We start from the raw sequence: 26,945 nt of genomic DNA, 5'->3' as shown, positions 1-26,945 counted from the left end.
GTACGATGAGAATGACATTTTACCTCTGTGATCGTCCTCCCCAAAATACATAACCCCATTTCAGTCATGAGAATAAAATAACAGACAAATTCCAATAAAAGAGTATTATTCAAAATACCTAGTCAGTATTTTTCAAAAATGTCAAGGTTACCAAAAAACAAGGAAAATCTAAGGGACATGAGGTGAAAAATAAAGAAATTCAAATAAAGTGTGAGTTTTAGTTAATACAATGCATCAACATGGCTCATTAATTGTCACAAGTACTATACTAATGTAAGACAGTAATCATAGGGACCCTGGGTACAGGGTGTAGGGTAAGACCCTGTATTACCATTGCAATAATTCTGTACATCTAAACTATTCTAAAAATTAAGGTCTTTTTAAAAAAATGAATTACTAAAAATGAAAGATAAAACAAAAACACATATATTACAAGTCAGTTTTTAAAATTTTAAATTCCGAAGGCAAAACTAACCTGTTCAACACAGTAAAATTTTCTTAAATCTTCCTCTTGATTTCTCACCTTACCTCACCATAGACAAGGTGACTATCAGCTTGAGACCAGCACCACTTCATGGACCACATGATCAGTTCCTCATCCTTATAGGAGCTGCATGGAATCACTTTCCTGAGTACTTGCAAGAAAGGGCCTCGGTGGGTTCTCTGTCCTGCTTCCTGGAAACACATTCTGGCCTCAATTAGGACTGGAGTTGGGCGGACTTACTATCTGGCTAGATTTCTATTACTGCTTCTCAAATGACTGAAACACTGAATAAATGATGATTTCTTTGAAAAGCACCATGGACGTGAGTGAAGGACACGATTTTCATTGAATCTAAATACTTTTGGACCATCACACAGCTAACCACCTGACTGTCATCACCTTCCCAGCCTCACACCTCGTGTGAAAATAAAGCACTTGGTTTATTTCATCACCTGAAAGGGCGATGGGAGCTTGCGCCAAATCTTTTCTATGGGGCTAGAGCAACTCAGTATTGCTACCTAGGTAGAGTTGCCGGATAAAATACAGGACTCCTAGCTAAATTTGAATCTCAGATACACAATAGGTACTTTCTTAGTATAAGTATATGCCAAATATTACATCTTTGCTCAATTTGGCAGATATTGCATATTTGCCATATTTGTTGATACTACACGTGGAGCTTTACATTCTCAAATGAATAGATGAGAATAATGGACAATACCTATTTTCTTAATTGATGTTTGACAAATGTCCTATACCCTTTCTAAGATAGGCTGCCTATCTTCAGAGAGGGAGGACCACCAATTACATCTGAAACTTAACTACAAGCACATTCAATTTTTTTGCTAGAGAATGTTTTTCTATTATTATCCGTCAGAGTTAGGGAGCATCTTCTCTTTATTCTCTAAAAGAGCTTGTATAAGATTGGAAATATATGTTTCTTGATTTGGTAGAACTCTTCGAAAAAATTTCTTGACATAAAGTGTTCCTTGTGAAAAGATTTTTAAATAAAGATTGCATTTCTTTAACAGTTACAGTAAAACTTTCAAGATTTTCTTAATTTTACTGCAATGAGATATCACTTCACTCCTGTCAGAAAGGTTATTATCAAAAAGATAAGAAACAACAAGTGTTGGCAAGGATGTGGAGAAGAGAGAACATGCAATGCACTGTTGGTGGGAATGTCAGTTGGTGAAGCCACTGTGGAGAACAGTATAGAGGTTCTTCAAAAAACTAAAAAGACGATTACCATATCATCCATCAATTTCACAGGAGAAATCTGAAGAAAATAACAACACTAATTTGAAAAGATATATGCACCGCTATGTTCATAGCTGCATTATTTACAATAGCCAAGATATAGAAACAACCTAAATGTCCGTCGATGAATAAATGGATAAAGAAGATGTGGTATACATATACTCTGGAATACTACTCAGCTATAAAACGAATGAAATCTTGCCATTTGTGACAAGATGGATGGAGCTTGAGGGTATTATGCTAAGTGAAACAAGTCAGAGAAAGACAGATTCTGTATGATTTCATATATATGTGGAATGTGAAAAACAAAACGAACAAACAGAACAATTTTGTGGTTGCCAGAGGGGAAGGGGATTGGAGGGTTGGAGAAGGGTGAAGGCGATCAAGAGATACAAACTTCCAATTATAAAATACATAAGTCATGGAGATGTAATGTACAGCATGGTGACTATAGCCAAGAATATTGTATTGCATATTGGAAAGTTGCTAAGAGAGTAGATTTGGGAAGTTCTCATCACAAGAAAAAAACACTTTGTAACTTTTTGTGGTGACAGATGATAACCAGAATTATTGTGGTGATCACTCTGCAATGTATGGAAATATATAAGCATTATGTTGTACATCTGAAACTAATATGATGTTATATGTCAATTCTATTGTATTTAAAAACTTAATAAGAACACCAAAGAATTTTTATTCACATGGGTTATTGATATTTTTAATACTGTATTAAAACAGTGGTTTTTAAAATATTTATTTAATAACTTACATTATCAGTGTTGAAAAAAATGTCAACAAAATGCCCATATAGGTATAATAAGTTGGTCTATCTGTCCATTTTTCAAGTAAGAAGCGTGTTCCATGAAAACTGTAGATTAAAACTCTGTTACAAATGTTTTTCCTAAGACAACCATTATACTTGAATATGAAGACTTCCCATTGAGTCATACAGAATATTAAAAGAAATGTATTACAGGGTTGAGATTTACTAAAATTACTTATCTTTACTGCTTCATCAAGTTCATCAAGGACATTTTTAAGTGAAAACATCTTTTTGTTTCTTGCAGGTACATGGATACGAAGAATACAGGTGGATGCCGCTGTCTTGGTCAATGCTAAGGCACCGGAACTCTTACCCACCTTTGCTTTTACCCCATCAGCACAGGTGTCAACACAGTGAAAAACGCAACATTTTAATGTAATTATGAAAATTACAACTTCACCGTCCACCTAAAAGGGTCTTGAAGACCCCTATGGATCTGCAAATCACAATCTGAGAATGCCACTCTGAGGAATCCAATTGCCAGCTCAGAATTGACCTGAACTGAGAAACTCTTCTCAGTCTTCCCACACAGAGGGGGCTGGAAGGCAAGTCTGTTCATCTGCTGTGCTTTCTGATCAGGCTTGCCTATTGACTCACAAGATTATTCCATGTGTCCTTCACACCTTGATGTAATCTTGAAGCAGCAACTCTGAACCATTGTTCCTTCCCTTGGTTTCAATCGTTTCTTTTCCCTCAACTAATACTTTGCACTCACCAATAATTCCATTTCCTCTACCAATCCAATTTTTACTTATTAATTTGCTTTTATTTAATCTTTTTTTTTTTTTGGTAAAGAAGACTAGCCTTGAGCTACCATCCATTGCCAATCCTCCTCTATTTGCTGAGGAAGATTGGCCCTGGGCTAACATCCATGTCATCCCTCCTCTACTTTATATGGGACGCCGCCACAGCACTGCTTGATAAGTGGTACGTAGGTCTGCACCCGGGATCCCAACTCGTGAACCCCGGGCCACCAAAGCAGAGAGCGTGATCTTAACTGCTACGCCACTCAGCCAGCCCCGGCTTTTATTTAACCTTAAAAGACAAGTTTCCAAGAATTGTGTGTATATATACACCTACTGGAGTGTGTTCCTGGTAGATTGCTCAAAAATTACACTTTGAACTTTTCTTATCTCTCCAATGACACAATATTTCCTAAACTATGTACCATCAGAATTTGCACCACAGGACTACCTTCATTCCTGTAAGTTTTCAGAAAAGGTATCTGGGCAAGGCTGGGGGAAAGGACAGACTTCACCTGTTCCTGGAGTGTGCTGCTCTGCTAATGGGAAGGAAGCACATAGTGGTAATTCCCAGCCTTTGTCAGCAAAACTCTACTCTCTGTGATGGGAGTCTCCTGTAGCCAATGCCAAGCCCTTCCCCACGACCCCTGATCTGTACCCTCCATCAGATCCTCTTTTAAAAGCCCAGTCTTGTCTGATTTGACCAACCATCACTGAGCCCTGCAAGACAGGTAAATGGAAGCTGAGAGAAGATGAGACCCATGGTAGGGGTTTTACCTCACACATTAGGGGGAAAGTCACAGGAGGATTCCAGTCTTCAGAACACATAGGAGCTCGGAGAGTCAGCATGGGTGAGCCTGGGCGATCGCAGGGGGAGTTGGCAGTACAGATTCTCTAGTTCTTTCCAGAACTATAAAAGGGGATAAATGTCACCAACATCAATTTATTCCTAGGGGATTAGACACAGAAAATACAAGAGGTAGAATAGAGGGTTCTTTGCGTGCCCTCTCAGTGACCACACTTCCTTTAGTCATCTCTGATTGCCTACTCAAATCACAGGCATGAGGCTGTGCCCTATGGCCCTCTACAGCCTGTCCTGGATGCTGCTCTCCTGCCTGATGTTCCTATCTCAGGTCCAAGGTGAGATTTCTCTACTCTAGCACTGGGTTCCCTGTGAATGCTCAGGGCCAAACAGAGGAGGAAGGCGTCTGTGTGATACATGTCATGGTGACACACAATGAATGGCTTGCCATTCCTCCATCATCACTCCTTCTTTCAGGGTAACTGTGGTGGGAGGCCCCTCAGTGGTCCATTCACACTGGAATGAGACGATTTCCTGTTTTCTCAGTGGACTCTAATTTTTGTTGGTAGGCTGAAGAGGGAAGGTGTGAGGGGTCACTAATGGGATATGGGGAAATGGAATGAGTAGAGGATCCAATGTAAGAACAGTCAGCCCAGAGTGAGGGAAAGACTGGACTTTTGAATAAAGGGGAAGGGTAAAAAAAAAAGAGAAGTTCCCTCATTTGATAGGGCTGGTTCAAGGTTAAGAAGTTCTGAAAGTGATGGTCAACTTGAGAGGTACACAGGAGTTTGGTGTCACTTCCCCAAGCACTTGCCTTGTAGATATTCCCCAAGATCGCCTGCCCACCCCAATCCCTACTCTTCATTTCTCTCTATACCTCTCCTTCATTTCCTTCCACCCCAGGTGAGGATTCCCAAAAGGACATGCCCTCAGCACAGAGCAGCTGTCCCAAAGCCTCCAAGGCCTATGGCTCTCAAAGCTATGCCTTGTTTATGACACAAAAATCCTGGATGGATGCAGATATAAGTAGTTGGATTTGCAGCTAGTGGGAAGAGGAGAAAGTATATTAGAGTGAGGGGTAGTATCCATTCTCCAGAGTTTCTTGAGGGTGAGAATGAACACTCTCATCTGTTGCAAACACACCCCTTCTCACTTAACTCTGCCATGCACTTCCCCCAGTGATGTCTCAAACTCTTCCTCAGTCTCTCCCTTCCCCACACAGATGGGCTGCCAGAAGTAGCCCTCAGGACACCTTGTGTCTGTGCTCAGTGGGGCTGAAGCATCCTTTGTGGCCTCCCTGGTCAAGAACAATGTGAATACCTACTCACATGTCTGGATTGGGCTCCATGACCCCAACCAGATACAATTTTCTCCTCTCTGTTACCTCTCAAGCTGCTGTAGCCATCCAGGCCCAGCGCCTGTCCCCTCTGCCTGTCCAGGAGATGCCCTAGAGAGCCCCAGAACTCAGACATCCGGGTGACGTGTGTGGGAAGGAAAGGGCCTTGGGCTAGCTAAAGAGCTGAGTCCTGCGGTGGTCCCTAGTCTCCAGCTGAGTTAATGTGCCTCTTCGCAAGCTTTGTACACAATTCATATACGAGGTCTTGTAATTCAGTTCTCTGAGCCTCCCTGAGTCTAGGACATACTGTGCCTAGGGAATCCTAAATGAAGATACAAGGCATTTTGCCCCTGGTAACAGACATTGTCTTTGAGTATCAGAAGGTAAACGCAAATGCACCACCAATTGTTGTTCAGCCAGTAACATGTTACTCCGAGTGTTCCCATTGGTCTTTGTGGTTATTGGCTTTAGGATTTGCCAACAGGAACAAGGAGTTAGGGAGAGTTTCCCAGAGGAAAACTCTGGGGCAGCACCTGGATGAGCAGACCACATTCCATGATGCAGGGGAAGGGATGAGGTGTTCCAGCTGAGGGGACGATGCAATGAGAGTTCCAGTGACCATTTAACCTCACCTGGTGCCCTCCTCTACTCCACAGGGCTATGAGCCTGATGCAGGTGGATGGGAGTGGAGTAGCACTGATGTGCTGAATTACTTTGCCTGGGAGAGAGATCCTACCACTATCTCAAACCCTGGCTACTGTGGGAGCCTGTCACGAAGCACAGGTAAGACACAGAGGAGCGGGGCCGGCCCTGTGGTTTCAAGCAGTTGAGTGAACGCACTCCACTGTGCTGGCCCAGGGTTCACCAGTTTGGATACCAGGTGCTGTTCTAAAACACATGGCTTGTCAAGCCATGCTGTGGTGGCGTCCCATCTAAAGTAGAGGAAGATGGGCACGGATGTCAGCCCAGGGCCAGTCTTCCTCAGCAAAAAAAGAGAATGATTGGCAGATGTTGGCTCAGGGCCCATCTTCCTCACCAAAAAAAAAAAAAAAAAAAAAGACACAGAGGAGCTACCTCGTGCCCAGTCTTTTCCATCCCTTCACCTCTCATTTCTGGGATTGAACTTCAGGGAATGCTCCTGAGCTAGAATATGCAATGTTGGTTTGCCTTTTCCCATCTTCTCTCATCTCTCCTCTCTTTGAATCTCCTTCCCCTGGAGTAGGACTCCTACAAAGAGGAGGGAGAGGTTTTGGATCCTCGGCCAGAGTCTGGGAGACCTCTCTATTCAGTTCACCAGCTCCACCAGGCCCATTCACTTTAGCTCTTTTCTCTCTCCAGGATATCTGAAATGGAAAGACTATAGCTGTGATGTGAAGTTACCCTACGTCTGCAAGTTCAAGAACTAGGAGAGCTGGGCATAATCTGCTTGAATCTGGTATGCACTTTGTCGTGGACATGGGACCAGTGTGAAGACCCACCCAGGACAGGAGTATTTTCTCCACACCACCAACCTGACCACCTCATTCTGCCCTTCCCTCCTCCTCAACCTCCTGTCAGGTTTTTTTGTCTGTTCCATGGCCTGAATTCTCAGAGAGCAATAACAAATATTTTTTTCCATACTTGCATGATTTTGTGCTCCAGTCTCATAGCAAGACTCTGAGGGAGAAGTGAGTGTGGGAGGAAATCTAGGCCTTGCTTCTGTCCAGTTTCATGCAGGACTCTGAAAAGATGAGCAAGTGTACATCCACAGCAGGGCATCTGTGACAACTATATAGGCCCTGTTCGCATAGGTGTTATGCTATATATGGACAAGACATTGGTCTCTCACACACTCTGCTGCACATTCCTCCTGATAGGGAAACCCAAACAGCCTTAGTGGGATCTGATATGTTTTAGAACAGCACTTCTGAAATCATTTGCTGTGAGGATTTATTATTTTTCCTCAATATGCAATCTGCCATGGGACATAACTTTTATAAAACATTGTAAAAAAAGAATGACTTGCACTTCTGGTTACAGTGGTGCCATGTAGAGCATTGGAAGCTGTCACTCTCTTCCTTAAAACTAGAAAAAAATCTCAACAATTGGATAACCAAGAATTTTCCTTGGTCTAATCATCCTGATATCTGCAGAGGCACTTGAATACATAGAGCCCTTCTCATTTCTGCTTACCTGGAGCAGGAGCTGCTAGAACCATAAACTATTAGGAATATTAAATGGTAATTTAGACTAATTTCTGTATGCTGCTTGTGGATTGGCTTTCAGAATGAGAAACTGCTGGAGGCTGTCATCCTAGAGAGGTCTTGTGCTTTCACGGGTTTTACCTTCTGGAACTCCAGCAGATTCTAGTGCTGAAGAGAAAATTATTATTATCATTATTTTTGTTTTGTTTTTAAAAAAAATTTTATTGAGGTATAATTGACAGATGACATTATATTACTTTCTTGTGTACAACATAATGATGCAATATTTGTACATATAGCAAAATGATCACCACAATAATTCTGGTTAACATCTGTCACCATACGTAGTTACAAAATTTTTTTCTTGTGATGAGAACTTTTAAGATTTACTCTTTTAGAAACTTTCAAATATTCAGTATAGTATTATTAACTATAGTCACCATACTGTACATTCAATCACCATGACATTTGTTTTTTATATGTTTGTGTTTTTTTAAAAATTATTTTATTGAAGTCATACTGACTTATAATATTGTGTAAATTTCAGGTGTAGATTATTATATATGTTTCTGTATAGACTGCATCGTATTCACCACCAGTAATCTAGTTTTTATCCATCACCATACATATGTGTCTTTTTACCCTTTTTGCCATCTCCCCACACCCTTGTCCTCTGGTAACCACTAATCTATTTTCCTTATCCGTTTGTTTATTTATCTTCCACATATGTGTGAAATCATATGATGTTTGTCTTTGTCTGGCTGGCTTATTTTGCTTAGCATAATACCTAAGTTCCATCCACGTTGTCACAAATGCCACGATTTTGTCTGTTATGGCTGAATAGTATTCCATTGTATATATATAACACTTCTTCTTTATCCATTCATCCGTTGATGGGGAATTTGGTTGCTTCTACATCTTAGTTATTGTGAATAACGCTGTGTTGAACATAGGGAAGCATAAATCTCGTTGGATTGTTGATTTCATGTTCTTTGAATAAATATCCAGTAGTGGGATAGCTGGATCAGATGGTATTTCTAACATCAGACTAAAAAGCTTCTGCAAGGCAAAGGAAACCATGAACAAAACAAAAAGACAGTCTATTAACTGGGAAAATATTTGCAAATCATATACCCGACAAGGAGTTGATTTCCAAAATATGTAAAGAACTCATACAACTCAATAACAAAAAAATGAACAACCTGATCAAAAAATGGGCAGAGGATATGAACAGACATTTTTGCAAAGAAGATATACAGATGGCCAACAGACACATGAAAAGATATTCAACATCACTAATTTTTAGGGAAATGCAAATCAAAACTACAATGAGATATCACCTCACATCCATCAGAAGGGCTATAATTAACAAGACAAGAAATAACAAGTATTGGAGAGGATGTAGAGAAAAGGGAACCTTCATACACTGCTGGTGGGAATGCAAAATGGTGCAGCCACTATGGAAAGCAGTATGGAGATTTCTCAAAAAATTAAAAATGTAAAATAACCATTTTGAACTCTATCCAGGTAAAGACACCATAAGAAAAAAAAAAGAGGTCAATACCTCTGATATATGGAGATGCAAAAATCCTCAACAGAAGAGTAGCAAACTGAATTCAACAGAACATTAAAAGTATCAAATACCATGACCGGTGGGATTTATCCCTAGGATGCAAGGATGTTTCAATATATACAAATCAATCTATGTGATACACCACATTAAGGGAATAAAGGACCAAAATCACATAATCATCTCAATAGATGCAGAAAAACTTCCAGAATCTGTGGTAAAGCATAGTACCTACAGTTAACAATAAATAAGGTATTGTGCACTTAAAAGTTTGTTAAGAGGGTAGATCCTGTGTTACCTGTTGTTTGTCTTTTTTATGGCACAAAAACCCTAACAAAAAAACAGACATGGGGAAATTTTCCATGGTGATGGATATATTTATTACCTTGGTTGTGGTGATAGTAACACAAGCACACACATAATTTCAAACTCACCAAATTGTATATACTAATTATGGGCAGTTTTTTGTATACCAATTATACTTCAATTAAGCTGGGGAAAAAAAGGGAAGAAAATATCCAAGATTTGTGGGAACATCCCTGGTGCCAGATATTGGTTTTAATACTAGTCTCCAATAAAAGAAACAAGAGTTTCTTAAAGAAATAGTGGACTATAAGAAGGGATGGTAAATATATAAAATGAGCCTGAAGCACCTGACTGTGCCAGAAAGTAAGGAAGGGATTATACAAAGAAAAACATATGCTTGGGATTGTGTCAGTTGGACACAGGATCCAACTGAAAGAGCTCCCAATGGCCAGAGCTGGAAGCATTTGAACAACAAAATAAATAAAGTAGTATTGGATTACAACCCAAAGTATAATGCAAATATTCATGACTCAATATTGACATAATCAATGTTTTTATATGTTAATGTATTAATAATAAATAGTAATAATTAACAATAAATAAATTAGTAATAAATAAATAAATAAATTTATTAATAATATATTAAAAAATAATTAATAAGAAATGACCAATCTCCCATGCAGGAAAATCCCAAATAACTTATGGAGCTCCTCTACGCTCAAGGAGACGGAGCATAAGTTCCCACACTTTAAGTGTGGGCTCTACATAGTGACTTCCTTCCACAGAGTAAAGACTGTAAAGGGGAAAGAAAAGAGTAACTCTATAGTGGATAAAGCTGACAAACACTACATCAGCCAGGCGATCGAGACCTATGCAACCGTAATAGGTTTTGTGGACGGTAGTTACCTTTGATACAGAATGAGGAGAATGACCCCTTCCCTCTGTGATAGTCCTCCCCAGAATACATAACCCCAGTCTAATCATGAGAATAAAATATCAGACAAATTCCAATAAAAGAGTATTATACAAATACCTGGCCATTTTTCTTCAAAATTGTCGAAGTTATCAAAAAACAAGGAAAGTCTAAAGGACATGAGGTAGAAACTAAGGAAATTTGAATAGATATGAGTTTTAATTAATACTAGTATACCTGAGTGTACCAATACGGCTCATTAATTGTCACAAGTACTTTATTCTTGTAAGATGTTAATGATTAGGAAACTACGTGCACGGTGTACGGTAAGGCCCTGTGGCACCATTGCAATAATTCTATACATCTAAAACCATTCTGAAAACTAAAGTCATTTTTTAAAAAATGAATTCCTAATCGTTAAAGATAAAACAAAAACATATGTATTATAAGCCCATTATTAAAATTTTAAATTTAGTAGACAAAACTAATCTCTCCAATGCTGTAAAATTTTCTAAAATCTCCCTTTCGATTTCTCACCTTACCTCACCATAGACAAGGCGACAATCAGGTAGAGAACAGCACCATTTCATGGACCACATGATCAGTTCCTCATCCTTATAGGAGCTGGGTGGAATCAATTTCCTGAGTACTTGCAAGAAAGGATCCCAGTGGGTTTTCTGTCCTATGTCCTGGAAACGTATTCTGACCTCAATCAGGACTGTAGTTGGGCAGACTTAATATCTGGCAAGATTTCTATTAATATTTCTCAAATGACTGAAAAATTGAATAAATGATGACTTCTTTGAAAAACACCACAGACATGAGTGAAGAAGGATGAGATTTTCAATGAATCTAAATACCTTTAGACCATCATATGACTCACCACCTCACTGCTGTCACCCTCCCAGCCTCACATCTTGTGTGAAAATAAAGCACTGGGTCAATTTCCTCATCTGAAAGGGGGATAGGAGCTTAGCCAAAGTCTTTTCTATGGACTGAGAACAACTCAGCGTTGCTACATGGGTAGGCTTGCCAGATAAAATATAGGAGTCCTAGATAGCTAAATTTGAATTTCAGATACACAACAAATACTTTCTTAGTATAAGTATATGCCAAATATTACATCTTTGCTCATTTGGCAGACATTGCATATTCTCAAATGAATGGATGAGAGGAATGGACAGTGTCTACTTTTCTTAGCTGATGTTTGGCAAGTGTCCTGTACCCTTTTGAATATAGGCTTCAAAGAGGGAGGACCACAGATTGTATCTGAAACTTAACTACAAGCACATTCAGTCCTTTTTCTTGAGAATGGTTTTCTATTATTATCTGTCAGAGTCAAGGAGTATCTTCTCTTTATTCTCTAGAATAGTGTGTATAGGATTGGAAATACGTGTTTCTTGGTAGTTTGGTAGAACTCTTCCAAAAATCTCCTGACCTAAAGTTTTCTTTGTGAGAATATTTTTAAATAAAGATTTAATTTCTTTAACAGTAATGGTAGGACTTTCTTAATTTCTCTTGGAAGAATTAAGAACTTTTCAACCTCAGGCATTTATAAAGGGAAAGAAGCCAATTTAGGCATTGCATAATCAAAAAAGGAATAATGATAATGGTCTCTGGCATCCTCCAACTCCTTCACTGGTTTTAAAATAGGTGACTGAAAGTCCAATCCTCCTTTTGCCCTATATATAGATGTGTCTTACAGGGATACAGTGTTCATAGTTCTTGCAAGGCTCTGGGCTATGTAAGTGACCATATTCTTTAATCCTGGGAGAACCAAATGAGTGGAGATAGATCTATGGTGTATTATCCTAATGAGATGAAGAAATGCTGCCTGCTGCAGCCCGGAGTATTTCCATAGCTCAATAAGTGACGATATTTCTTTTTTCTTCTGTTCATCAGAGCAAAACCAGGTATTCATTAGTGCTTATCTTTAAAGTCTCTTACATTGGCGGAGAGGGCTGTATTCATGTATTTAAAAGGAATGAGAAGAGGGCATGTCTCCTATTGACATATTTTCCTAAATACAAGAAAAGGGGAAAAATACCAAAGTTCTCTTAGTTCAACTACTTTTTATTAGATTAAAGTGATAACCTTCTCTAGGAGAGGGTCACACCCATGGGAGAGCTGGTAAACAAAAATAGGAAGTTTCGGTATCACAGGTAAACTTTGCATCCTCTATTGAAGGTGTCCTTGCAGTCATTTCACTGTCATCAAATCAGAAGTGAAAAAAAAAAAACAACACAGCAGAATATGGAGTCAGTGACTTAATAAGAAACAGCATTCCACCAAGAAAATAAGGTCCAGTTGTCCATTTAGAGTGAGCACTCTCGGTACTTTCTTGTTGGAGGGCTGAGTGCCTTGAGCATGGGTAGAAATCCATGGCTTTCAGCTTCAAGATGATTTAAGAGAAGCCAAACAGATGGGATTTTCAGCACATCATGAAGGTTAATATGGGAAGCCTCGGGGTCTTTCGAGGGCTGGTTCTGATTCTGGACCTCACCTCTTTATCACCATTGTTATCCTTTGCTACGGTTTTAACTCAACAGTGAGTACAAAGTGGAGAAGGAATTAGACTGAAAGTTGGTAAATCAGAATTTGGTTTCTGCTCTACCTTTTCTTGGCTATGTATCTATACTGTCCCTCATTCTTTAAAAGAGACAAGCTGTCATTGCCCCTTCCTGCCCAGGTAGGTTTGCAAACACCAACAGGTATTGAAGCAATTTCCCCAAACCACTCGCTCCCATCGAGGTTTTTCTCATCCCAGCTTTGTTAATTGTTTGCTCCTATTTTTCACTATTCCCAAAATCTTTGCTGTAACTAAAACCTTGAACTCTATTCCTTGTATCTCCAGAATTAGTGTTTTATGTGCTTTCCCAGTTGGATTAAATGATATATAACTACACTCTGAGCTCTAACATTCTATAATACGTGACATAAAACAAAAAGTGCTTGGCAACACATTAAACGTTAACATTCTGAGTTACAGACCCAGGAAGTATTCAATTTTGTGGTGATTTTTCTAGTATCATCAGACTATACCACAAATGACCCTACATACCTTTGTTCACTTAAACAGATTTAGGGGTGCACCAGAAGGTTATTGCTGGGTTCAAATCATCATACCTTTGAAATGAGTAGAAACTCAACTGTGTCTTCAAAACCAGCACATTATCACCACCACCCCCATCCAGCACAATGCTGACCACAGAAACTCAAGTGTAAACGTTTTCTAGTTCCTTTGATTTCCTTAGACAAACCATTGTTGGCTCTGATCTTAAATTTTCATATGGAGTGATCTTCAATCCCAGCATTTTCTGCTATTTTACTTAATATATGATTTTGGTCTTGTTAGGGCTTTCCTTCACTCCACTGGATTTGTCTCTGCTTCCCTTTTCCTACTGTATCAGTTATGATACTTTTGGCTATAACAGAATACCCAACCATAAGCAGCTTAAATAACACAGAAATTTATTGATTTACTTAAGAATTCAGAGAACGGTCTTTTTCAGGGTTTACCAGAAGCTCAGGGATGTCAGTGCTCTAGGTTGACATCTCCATGATTATCTTGGCCTTTCCCTCATCAACATAAAATAACCTCAGCAGCCTTCACATCGTCTGACAATTTCCAATGCAGTACAGAAGGAAAAAGGAGAAAATAAGACATCCTTCTCATACACTCTTTCTTATTATGGAGAAACATTATTGTCACCAGCCCCTAGTACGCATAATCTTACATCTCATCGGCGTCAAAGTCGGGTTGCGGTTCTATTCTAAATCAGTCACCAGAAAAGGCATTGAGATTGTCATAATTTACTTTGACAAATCAGAATTCATCTCCTGGAACTGGACTTATTGTCTTCCATACAAAATCAGGATTTTGTTAGCAGAATTGAAAAAGAACAACTTTTGCCAAGTCAATCAACATTGTCTGCTCCACCTAGAGCCGTGCTTAAGTTTCTGAGATACTGACCACAGAGGACATTTTGCTAAATTCACAGTCTTTATTCATGACCAGTCTGTGTCCTGAACCATTTTAGAAATTTTCTTCCCCTGGTGAACTCTCATAAATCTTTCTATCTAGAAGTCTAGAGCAGAGGGATGCAGGCAGTTTCTATATCTCCTCCCCCTCTATCCATTCTGTCCCATTGAACCCTCCATAATTTAATGCCTTCCAGGCAGTCCAGGGCTCTACTTTTCCTGATACAGTTGATAAAATTAATATTACTAATATTTGTAGTATCTTATTTCTCTCACTAAAAACTCCTCTCCTTCAATTTGGGGGGAAGAAGATGGAGGCGCTCCAACTTGTGCACGAGCCCCCCATGCCTAAAATTTGTATGGGAAACTTTGCATTTTATTCAATATCTGAATTCTCCATAATTTCCTCTTCCACAGTCCGTACTCCTACTGGGTTGCTGACAGTTCAATGGTGTCTTGCCTCTGATAGGACACAAGTTTTTTTTTAAGCTGGCTTAATTTAGGCTATTTGGATATAAGATGCTGACATGCATTCTGACTCAAAAGCAAGAGGGGATGTTTTTGAAAGGACATGGATTTATCTCAATGTACCCAAGATTAGGACATATAGCTGAGTCTCATGAAGGATGAGGAAAAGAAAGAACCAAGTCAGAAAGTGAAGTTACTCTTTTCTTCTTTTTCTCTCTTTATCTCACTGGGTTTGGGTCATAGTCTTTCAGGCAATCAGTTGAGTGATCAAACATGGCTAACTAACTAGAATTCTACCAAACTTTTCCCTCCAGGGATTCAAAACTTTAACTATGTTTTTGGTGAAAAAATACATTTTCAGGAGAATATCTGCCTATTCTAGCTAGGACTGGGTGCTCACCCCAGTCCAATCAGCTGGGGCAAAGAATCCGAGTCACATGGTATTATTATGGGAGCTACATTCACCTCTTAAGTAGGACCTTTGGATGAGACCCAATTCTTAGAGAAGGGGGGCAGGAAGGCATTCCGACAGAAGTTTACTGCAGGGAACAAGACTTAATTGTCTCAGCCTCTCGTTGTTTTCTGACCTGGATTTCCATTTTTGGGTACTGACACGTTGCCCCAGGTATCTTATCTGCTTCTGACATTGAACGGTCCTCCAGACTTTCAGGAGTTGTCAGCTGGCTATTGTACTCATTATTCTTGTTGTATTCATCCAATCCTTGTTTGTTTCAAGAACTATGTATTTAACCTGTCGTGATTTGGATTTCTGCCAGTCACTGTGAACCAACAAACTGGACATAACATTTTGCCCAGGTTGGATCTGCATCCCCACAGGCTCCTGGGTTTCTGGTGGTACCTCTATCATTAACTTACTCTCTGTCTAGACTTCAGGAGAGCAACCATCTGATAGCAATAGCAGGTGAAGAGCACATCTGGGTAAGAGTTAGGTGAACCGAGGGACCCTATTTCCTGATATCCCTGAATGTAACTCACCCCTTTTAGCTTTAACTGAGTTCTTTCCTCTCCACCTCCAAACCTCCTACCATCAAGCCACATTTGTCCATTCTTCCTAAGCAGTTTTTAAAGCGCACCTCTGGGAGGTCATTGCACACCAGCTGCATAGATCTTTTATGTGTATATTTGGCACTTGGATTTATTTATGGATTACTTCCTCATGTCTAAAGCAGAATTCCCCAAAATCTCATTCCCTGGGATGCTCACTTCATGAGCTACTCATTTGTTTAATTTTATTGCATATAAATACTTCAGAAATACTCCTTCCATGGCTAAGTTCAGGAAACACTAAGTTTTGCAAAGTTGAGCAGGTTTCTCCACTGCCGGACTTTTCCAAGTCTTTGTGTGCAAATGTATGAAAACAAAAGAAAGTAATAGGGTTTGCAGCTCATTGAGTGTTTGGTCACAGGTGTTTATGTTTCTCTATTTGGGAGAAATATCTATTAATAGATCACCAGTTTAATTCAGTTCTAATAATAGTGTAAAGCACTGTTTTTCACAGCATGGGGTACAACTTACTGGTGTTTGAAATCATTAAATCAATTTGATGGGCAATAACTAACACATTTTTCCTAAATGAAAGGAGAATAGAATGGAAAATGTCACAGTATATTGCACAAAGAGGGTAAATATTGCTTTGTGAAACTTTTATTTTAGTTGTATATTTATATGTGAACAGTATTGGGATATAAAATATGTTTCTTATTGTAAGTAGCAGTCAGAATTTTGAATGCCTCTAGTCTAAAGCATAGGCTTTTAGGTAACTGTAGGAGGATCAAACAAACTACCACTAGAGGGAGAGTTGGTGCAGCACAGAGTACATTTCTGGAGAAATTAGATGCATGAGCTGGCTGCTTCTAAAAACAGAGAGGGTTAGAAAAAAAAAATTGGAAAAAAAAAAAAAGGTTAATCTATTCCTACATCTTCTAAAACTAAATGTCTGCTACAGTGGCACATCCCAGGGAACAGGAGGAGCAAAATTGCAAATGAAAATGCACAGTGTGTAAATAATAGAGGGGTCAGAATTAGGTAGTTCAGTTGTGTCTTTAACCAACTAGAGAGCCAGGAGTATGAGGTGAAGAATGCTATACGCAGGAGTAAGTCAGAGAGACCTAGGACTCGAGGGTTCCTTATGCCCTCAGAAACTATGAATAACTAGAGTCATTTGTCCATTTTTTTTTTCTTGGCTACTCAGAATGAGAATGCTTCCTATGTGCTAAGGGACACCCCTCTGGGTGTGGCTTATGGTGAGAGGCAGGCTTACAACGCCCACTACAGGAGCAAAAGTGGCAGATATCCCCCATCTCACAGTTCTCTGGATGCCCCAGCCAGGTAGTGGAAGGAAGAGAAAGAAGCAATTAGAGATCATCCACAATGGTGATGGAGCAGCGGGCTCCTGCAGCAGTGGCAGCGAGGGGTCAATGGTTGTGGCTCACACAGAGCTTCAGAGTCAAGCTGCTCTATAACTACATGATGTTGCCTGTATTTTTAGCCGTCAAACTCTCCTCGTTCCTTCTTGTCCAAACCTGGTGCTCCAGCCTCCCAATGCATCTTGGATCTAATGAAGAGCCTTTATATTTTCTTTAGATTTTACAACTTAAGGTATATTTGAGGTGCAATAAACTGTACATATTTAAAGTATACAAATTAATGTCTTGACATATGTATACACCCATGAAACTGTCAAAATAATTGATATAATAAATATATCCATCACCACTAAGGGTTTCCTCCCCCATTCCCACCTGCTATTCTCAACTTCTCCAATCTCCCCAATCCAAGGCAACCACTGATCTGTTTTCTGACACTATAGATAAGTTTAATTTGCATTTTCTAGAATTTTATATAAATGGAATAATACATTGTATACTTTTCCCTCTGGTTTCTTATACTCAACACAATTATTTTGAGATTCATTCATATTATTGCAAGTATTGATACTTCATTTATTTTCATTGTTGAGTAATATTCTATTGTGTAGATATAACACAATTTGTCTACTCTATTGATAGACATTTGGGTGGTTTTCAGTTTTTGTCTATTATGAATAAAGCTGCTGTGAATATTAATGTACAAGTTTATGTAGAGACAAATGCTTTCACTTATCTTGGGTAAACATCTAGGAGTAGAATATCTGCATTGCACACTAGGAATATATTTCACTTTTTAAAAATTGCCACAAGTTTTCTGAAGAGATTGTATCATTTATATCAACACCAGCAGTGTATGAGAGTGTCAGTTTTGCACTCTTGGTATGGTCAGTCTTTCTAATGTCAGTCACTCTAACAGGTGTGTAGTGTCATCTCATTGTGATTCCAATCTGCTTCTCTCTAATAATGAATGATGTTGAGAAGTTTTTCGTGTGTTAATTTGCCATCTATATGTCTTTTTCCGTGAAATATCTGTTTAAATCTTTTGCCCACTTTACACTGGGTTGTTCGTCTTATTATTATCCAGTTGTAAGACTGCTTTACATATTCTAGATAAAATTCTTTTGTTGGGACTATGTTTTGGAAATATTTTCTCCCAGTTTATGACTTGCCTTTTCATATTCTTAACAGTGTCTCATGAAGAATAAAAGCTTTTAATTTTTACTATGTCCAACTTATCTTTTCGTGTGTAGTTTGTAAATATTTTTAAGAAAATCATTGCTTAACTCAAGGTCACAAGATTAGTTCCTATATTTTCTTTTTCAAGTATTACAATTTTACATTTTATATTTATATATACAATACTTTTTGAGTTAATTTTTGAATAAGACATGAGTATAGGTCAAGGTTATTTTATTTTGCATATGGACATCAAATTGTTTCAGCACTATTTCTTAAAATAGCCTCTCTTGAATAGCCTTTTTAGCTGTTTTTTCCCTAGCTTTATTGAGATAAAATTGATAAATAAAAATTGCATACATTGAAGATGTACAAAGTGCTATTTTGATAAAATTAGAAGGAACTTAAGACAGAAGGCAGATGAAACCAAATGAATCTACCTCTTTTATAATAAATCACGTAGATATTGAAGAGAGTGGGGAAAATGAGCTGATTTAAGTAACTTTGGAAAACAATATTTTGATTAGATACTTGTAAAGAAAAAAAAGACAAAAAAGAATTCTACACACTGTACTCTAGTAGGTAAGTTTGTTTCTCACAAGGATATAGCGTAGCAATCTGAAACTACATTATATGTGTACTACTGTTACGGCACAAAGGGCATGATCTGCTAGCCGCGAGACAAAAGCCAATCGCCAAGAGGCAAGATAGTGGCAGAGAAAGGGCATTTTGTTACAGCTTGCTAGCAAGAGGGAAGATGGCCTACTAATGGCCAAAAGAACCATCTTAAGGGAGCACAAAATCTTACAGCAGTTATATAGGCTGGTGGGATATAGGGGAAGGGGTTAGGAATGTTGACCCTCGGGTGATACAGACTGGGAGTCACCACATCAGATCTTTCAATTTCCATTGATAATGGCTATCAGCATAGACTCTCTATTCAGAGGTCATCACATTCCTACGGAACTCAAAAGAACAAAGTGATCATCTTATCATAACTAGGAGGTACACGCACAATCAGGGGTCATAAAATCTACAGAGCAGTTAGATCTCCTGGAGGGTGCATATCCAGCTAGGTTAGTTAGTCAGAGGTCATTCAAAGTTACAATAGGGTTTCTTTTTTACAACATGGCTTCCCTTATGTCAACCTTGTCTTCAGCCGGCATCACTAGAGTTAGATAAATAACTAAATGTATTGTAGGTAATGAAAGCCAGGTTAGTCTCTGTGGGAGAAAGTAGTTACAAATAAGAAAAGAAGGAATTCCAGGAAGAACCTTGTGGTTCTGGATTGTAGTTTGAGTGTGTGCTCACTAAAAAAAAAATACATACACACACACATATTATCATATATTTCTCTTTTGAATAGTATTAATATGGTAAATTATATTGATTTTTTCTGAGTGATAAAACAACCTGTATTTCTGAGATAAACACTCCTTGGTCGTGGTGTTTTATTCTTTAACATATAGCTTTATTCAATTAGCTAAAACGTTGCTAAGAAGTTTTATATCTGTGTTCATGAGGAGTACCACTGTTTAGTTTTCCTTTTTAAAATGTATTTTTTCTGGTTTTCAAATCAGGATAACGCTGGCCCTATAAAATGGGCTGGGAAATGTTCTTTCTTCTTCTATTTTCTGGAAGAATTTACATGGAATTAATATTGATTCTTCCTAATTATTTGGTGGAATTCACCAGTGAAGTAATTTGAACCTGAAGTTTTCTTTGCGGGAAGGCTTGAATGAGCGTTTTAGTTTGTGTCTTTCAAGGAACTTGTCCATTTTATCTAACTTGCCATATGTCTTGATGTAACGTTGTCCGTAATATTTCCCACTAGCCTTTTAACGTCAGTGGGATTTGTTCCTGCTCCCATTCTTGGTATTAGTAATTTAGATCTTTCTCTTATTTTCTTCAGTTGGGCTAGAAATTTTTCAATTTTATTGACCTTCTTAAAGAGCTATCTTTGGGTTTCACTGCTTTTCCTCTATTATTATTTTTCTGTTTTCAGCTAAGGTCAGAAAACATACTTTGTATGATTCAAACACTCAAACTTATTGAGATTTGTTTTATGGTTAAGAATATGATTGATATTGGTGCATGTCTATGTGCACTTGAATGTGTCTTCCTCTCTTGATGAGTGGAGTATTTTATAAAGATCTTTTAAGACACATTTCTTTCAGAATGTTGATTGTTGATTTTTGTTCTTATCTGGATTATTCCCTTCCTTCTCCTTGTATCGGGTTTAGTTTAGTTTCCCAGGTAACAAATTAGATCATTGATTTGAAAACTCTTTTCTTCTCTAAGATAGTTATTTAATGCTTTAAATCCCTCTCTGAGCGCTGTTAAACATATATCCCAGAAAAATGAAAGCTTATTTTCACATAGAAACTTTTAAGGCAAATTTCATAGCAGCTTATTTTGTAGTAAAACAGAACTGGAAAGTACCTACATGTCCTTCAATAGGTGAATGGTTGAACAAACTATGGTACATCCATACCATGGAATATGACTCAGCAACAAAAAGGAACAAAGTACTGATGAACACAATAATTTGGAAAACATCTAGGAAATTATGCAAATGAAAAATCCAATATCAAAAGGATACATACTACTTGATTCCATTTATAAAATGTTCATGAAATAACCTAACTATAGACATACAGATCAGATTAGTGATAACAAAGGTTTAGGGATGAGGGAGAAGGTGTAGGTGAGGCTGTAATGGAATAACAAGGGAGAGTCTTGATGCTTCATTAAGTATCTTGATTGTAGTGAAGTTTACAAAAAAGTCAAGCTTCTACCACATCATTTATGTTCCTCCCCTTGAGAAAGCTGCAGTGTCATTTTAGCTTTAATTTTTCAGAAGAGGAAGCTAAGAAAACCCTTGCTTATAGCTCTGACTCTAGTAAAGCTTTGAGCTGGATGGAAAATTCCTGAAGGCCCAGGTGACCCCACCTGGGAAACATGCAGGCATCTCCTAAGAATTCCCAGGATGACACAAGGAAAAGAAACTGTAAAAATTTGGTTCCAAAGTGTCAAGTGAGATGAGAGCTTGAGTCTTACCGAACTGGGCAATGTCACCTCATTTGGTAGTCACATATTGGTGAGCTCCTGACAGGCTAGGAGCATAGACAAGGAGCCCCTACCTCAGAAATTTTCACTTCAGCATCAGGCTCTATTCTTACTACTGGGAATCCTTGGTTTGTTCTCTGTCTCTGTCTGGATTTGGCCTCCAGATTTCTCTAAGTCTTTGCTGCCCACTCCACTTTGAGCCTCTGGCTTCCACTGCTTTTCCTACCAGATCTTAACAAGGTGTGTTCCTCATTCTGGACAGTGTTGGATTCATTTGGTCCTGGAAACTTCTTTGGCTCATTTCCCTACTTCATTCTCATAACAGAGCTCAAAGCAAAACCTGCATCTACCTTTTCTTTGTATCTTTCCACTATGTCTATTTGCAGGATAGCAAGAGGCAGATTGGTGGAGGGAGGGGGTGATGGGGCATGGGCAGGAGAGTCTGGGCATGACATATGGTGCTGAGTTGCTGATTACAAGCAAAATTCACTCAGAGAAGATGTAAGATTTCACTGAAGAACATAATAGCTTACCATTAAAACAACAAGAAGTGAGAAAGCATATGCTTGTGAGTTACAAAAACTGCTAATTAAACAAAATATGCCCATGCTAGCAGCTTACTAAATGTGGTATGTCACCACTTCGATTCCTGGCATCCTCAACACCCCTCCACCCCCATCTGCCAACGTAATCTGAGCTCTGCAGATCATATATTCCATCTGTTTTTCCATCCCAGCAGTGCCAGCCCTCCCTTGGGAAAAATTCATGAGTGCTCACCAAGAAAGAGAAGTGAGAGATCTTTTCACGAGATCCTAGCCACTCTCTGGATCTTGGTATGAAGTGAGAACAGCTGGTAGCCAACTATTGCCAGCTTCAAGCTGACAGCTCCCGACACCATTGGGCTCCAAATAAGCTGTCCTCTGACAGGGAAGAAGCAATAATTGGAAGTTTCAAATTCAACACAGGCTGTTTATTCTCTCCCAGATCTAAATTCAACCACATCCAACTGCCAGGTTTCTAAGATGTATGGAAACCTACAGATTCTCTCAGGTAGAAAACTGGTTCCCCTACTGAACAAAAGTCATTGGGTCCTTTGCTCCTTCATATTTTTATAAAGTTTTCAGTTTTTCGTGACATTCTTCTTTTCTCTTTCCTTCACTCTTCTCCTCCTACTACTAAAACCTTCAGTTTAAACTTCCTCTCTTGGAATAAGAGTAAAAACACTTTATCTCTGGCAAAAGGAGCACAGGTATGAGGGAGCAGGCCTGGAAGGAATTGGGGAGTGGGTCAGGGTTAGGAAAAGCTTCTTAAGGAAAATTCCAGTATCCAGAGGATTCAAAGCACAGAAATCCAGAGGTAGTACTGTAACCCATCTTTTCAGAAAATAGCAATACCCAAAGATAAACTTTTACTGTGGTTACCAAGTGACCCTCCAGTAGATCCCTCCCTTCAGATGTTCTTTTGTTACCATACAAAGGGCACCATCTGCTCGCCGAGAGACAGAGAGACAAAAGCCAATCTTCAAGAGGCAAGATGGTGGAAAAGAAAGGGCAGTTTATTACAGTTTGCTAGCAAGGGGGAAGATGGCCGACTAATGTCTCAAAGAACCATCTTAAGGGGGCGCAAAATCTTACAGCAGTTGTATAGGCCAGTGGGTTATAGGGGAGGGAGTTAGGAATGTTGACCCTGGGGTGTTACAAACTGGGAGTTACCACACCAGATCTTTCAGTTTTCATTGATGATGGCTATCAACATAGACTCCTTGTTCAGGGATCATCACATTCCTAAGGAACTCAAAAGAACAAAGTCATCATCTTATCACAGCTGGGAGGTACATGCACAAGCAGGAGTCGTAAAATCTACAGAGCAGTTAGATCTCCTGAAGAGTGCATATCCAGCTGGGTTAGTTAGTCAGAGGTCTTTCAAAGTTAAAATAAGGTTTCTTTTCTACAGGATGGCTTCCTTTATGTCAACCTTGTCTTGAGTCTGTATCACTTTCAGAAACTATTTTCAATTCACTCTCAAGGGAGAAAAATCTGGGATCTTGAAACTTTTTCTTTCAGAAGGTCCCATAATTTTATATGAACATTGGCCCAGCTCCTGCCCCAAATTCTGCCTTTCAGGACCAGAGTGTGTTAAATCACAAGAGAGGTAAAGTCTTATAACTACTGGTAATTTGTCTCTTTCCCCATCTCCTCATCCTCTTCCCCCCTCCCCAGTGTGTGAATACATTTCTTGCATTCACATTACTAAAGGAAGCCACTCAAGTAATTATGCACAAAAAAGTATCTGAAGGCTTCTCCTATTGACAGAGAACAACTGCATAATTTTTAAGTTCTGCCTCAATAGACATCCCATTACAATGGATGCTCTTATCTTCGGAACTGATTGCCTCACAGATTGCTTAGGCTTTGAACACATGGGACCCATAATTTATGAAAAGGGACCCATTTGAGTATTACTTCGGAATGGACACTGCTCTTATCCAAATAATAATAATCAACATTTATTAAGTGTTGCCCAAGTGCCAGGCATTTTATACAGTTTCTACATATATTAACTTATTTAATTGTCAAACCAACCCTAAGAAGCAATAGGACAATAGCAATAGCAATTGTTACTATCCCAATATTATACATATCATGCAGGAAGGGGATCCACAGAGTATCTGGAGGGAGCATGGCCCTGCCAACACCTTGATTTTGTCCCATTGATACTAATGTCAGAGTTCTGGCCTCCAGAACCATAAGAGAATAAATTTCTCTTGTTTTAAGCCACCAAGTTTGTGGAAATTTGTTACAGCTGTCACAGGATACTAATATAATATATGACATGCTGAATAGAATCACCGAAGATCCTCAGTATGTGTCAGTTCTTTCTAGAGTGTTGGACAGAGTATAGGAGATTAAGAAAACCTAAGGGCTCCAGGTACAAAATTCACCATCTGCTTAGTTTACCACTTCAGGCTTCTCTCTGCTGAAACAGCATACATTTTGCATCCAAAATGCTTGAGGCATGGGCACATGGAATTTCTGCACCAATGAACTTATCCATTCTTCTACAAAGACCATTTCACAGATGGGAAGAGACTACTGTGGAGGAATCACAGATATCATTCTGGAAGAAGGCAACACATGTTTGAAAAGTGTGAGAAAAAGTGGCTCTCAAGCTGGTGGCTGAATTTGCAGGGGGATCTTTATAAACCTTTACCACCAACAGCATTCCTCCGTATAAATGACACCCATCTTGGATTGTTTACTCACAAAGTGGGTGAATCTTGGTAAGATGGAGTCTGTTGGGGATTAGTTGCTTATGATTCAGTCCATTAGTATGGCACAGTACGTAGCTCCCTAGACCCAGATGATGCTAACATTTCATTCAAAGGTCTCTTCCTCCTTAATCTCCTCCACTTCTTCCAAAAGCAAATTGGTAGATTTTCTTCTACTCCTGTAAATATGGAGTCCTTTCTTCCGTGTTAAGCATGGGTAGGTGTGGGGAGAGGTTGGCTGAATCCAAATGACTAAGCACAATTTCTGATGGCTTTAGGTGGTTCCTCCATTCCTTTCCAGGTTCAGTAACCTCTCAAGACCTACTTCAGAAGGCGAGAGCTAGTAGTAAACATGTCCACTAAGTTTGAGCATAAGTAGCTAGCATGACACAGATGTTCTCAAAGTATCCAAGCAGGTGGGAACTGTAGGGAGCTGATGTGTAAGGAAGCTCAAGGTGGCTGGATATGAGGCTGGGTTTCTAGGTTCATTGAAGTTGAAGCTGTTGGTGTGAAGTTAGCTGTTTCTGAGATGGTATGGTGAAATTGAATACTTACAAGGATCACCAAGGAATATCCATTTGGAATCTAGAAAACACAAGCCAATACAGAATGAAAATTTAGGAAGAAAAATCTAAACTAAATGTCCATAGAAAAAGTAGTGGGTATATGGAGGTAAATGGATAAATGAAATATAATGGAATACTAAACAAAAGTTCAATCAAATAAGTTAAATCTTAGCATAATGTCACATATCAAAAAAAGCCAGTTTCAGGAAGTTACAAACAACTTAATAAAATTTATATATGCTTTTAAAGGACATAGATTAATACTATATATCACTTATTGATTAATTCACATGTATTTTAAAAAATAAACACCAGGAGCTGGCCCGGTGGCATAGAGTTAAGTTTGGTGCACTCTGCTTCAGTGGCCTGGGTTCGCAAGTTTGGATCCCAGGGGCGGACCTACACACTACTCATCAAGCCATGCTGTGATGGCATCCCATATACAAAATAGAGGAAGATGGGCACAGATGTTAGCTCAGGGCTACTCTTCCTCACCAAAAAAATAAATTAATTAAAAAATAAAATAAAATAAACAAAACCCCAAATGGAAGAATATACAGAAAAATGTGGTATTTGCCTGGAGAATTTACGATGAGTTTTTTCTTGTTATAAAGACTAAAGATTTTAAACAATGACAAATGTTAACACTTTTATTCTGACTGGTAGGTTCATAAGTGTTTGTTTAGTTTGTCCAGTTTATTTCTGCATTTCCTAAAAATAGCTACACTTTCTTAAAAGCTTATGACCAGGGAAAGATATCTTATTTTTTCAAATAAATAAGATATTCAGTTATATTCTTCAGAGTTACAAAGGATGCAGGTGGGAGGTGTCCAATATACTTGGTACCAGGATAGATTTCTCATGCTAAAAAGGCACAAGAAATTAATTTTAAAAAAAATTAAAACAAAAAGTACTTGTAGCATTTTTTTTAATATGAGAGTTTTCATTACTTCAAGAAGACTTCAAACAAGCAATGACTTTCCAAGTATAAAAGATCTAATACTTTAAAATGCATAATAAAGTACATTGTAGCTCACATGATATAGAAAGGAAACTGCTGCAAGATAAAAGAGGGAGATTTAAAACAAATAACAATTGACACAGTTCTCTCATCAATGTCTTTATTGTCCTCAATAGCTGCATACATATTGAGATAGTTAACCTTATTGCATTATTATATGTCACTGGCCAAATTCCACATGCGAGGTAATAAAATCGAGGACTTTTGCTGTGTCCAGAGTGATGCCTTTTTCAGAGAAGCCTGATTTCCCATTCCTCCAATATTTATCTCCTTGTCCTCAGGATCCTCAAAGTTCTGTCCTCTGACCTCATTTTACAAGGTTCACACTACCTTCTAAGCATCTCCCTGATGGGATTCTACTGGCCTGCCCTCAGATCCTTCCATCTGGTAGAATTTTCTGTTGGTTCTTTTCAACATTGGTATTTTCCTTATTTTTCTAATTAAAGAATACAACAGAGTCAGACCAAAGAATTCTGTTTCATAATATTTTCCTTAAGCATGGCCTGATATACATATATGAAGATATATCAGAAGATAGGTTAAGAGCGGTCATTAAGATTTTAGAAACTTAGGGTCCTTGATTCTC

General features: G+C 38.6%; 1 pseudogene; it reads left to right on the top strand.

The window, feature by feature from the left end:
• Nucleotides 1–4,371: 4,371 nt before the first annotated feature.
• On the top strand, nucleotides 4,372–6,854 carry LOC147915910 (regenerating islet-derived protein 3-gamma-like; annotated as a pseudogene).
• Nucleotides 6,855–26,945: the final 20,091 nt, after the last annotated feature.

This window comes from Ceratotherium simum, chromosome 11 (assembly GCF_057802395.1).
Source record: "Ceratotherium simum simum isolate JZ-2026a chromosome 11, ASM5780239v1, whole genome shotgun sequence".
NCBI lineage: Eukaryota > Metazoa > Chordata > Mammalia > Perissodactyla > Rhinocerotidae > Ceratotherium > Ceratotherium simum.
The sequence above is the reverse complement of the archived record's forward strand: the minus strand, read 5'-3'. Positions and strand labels throughout refer to the sequence as shown.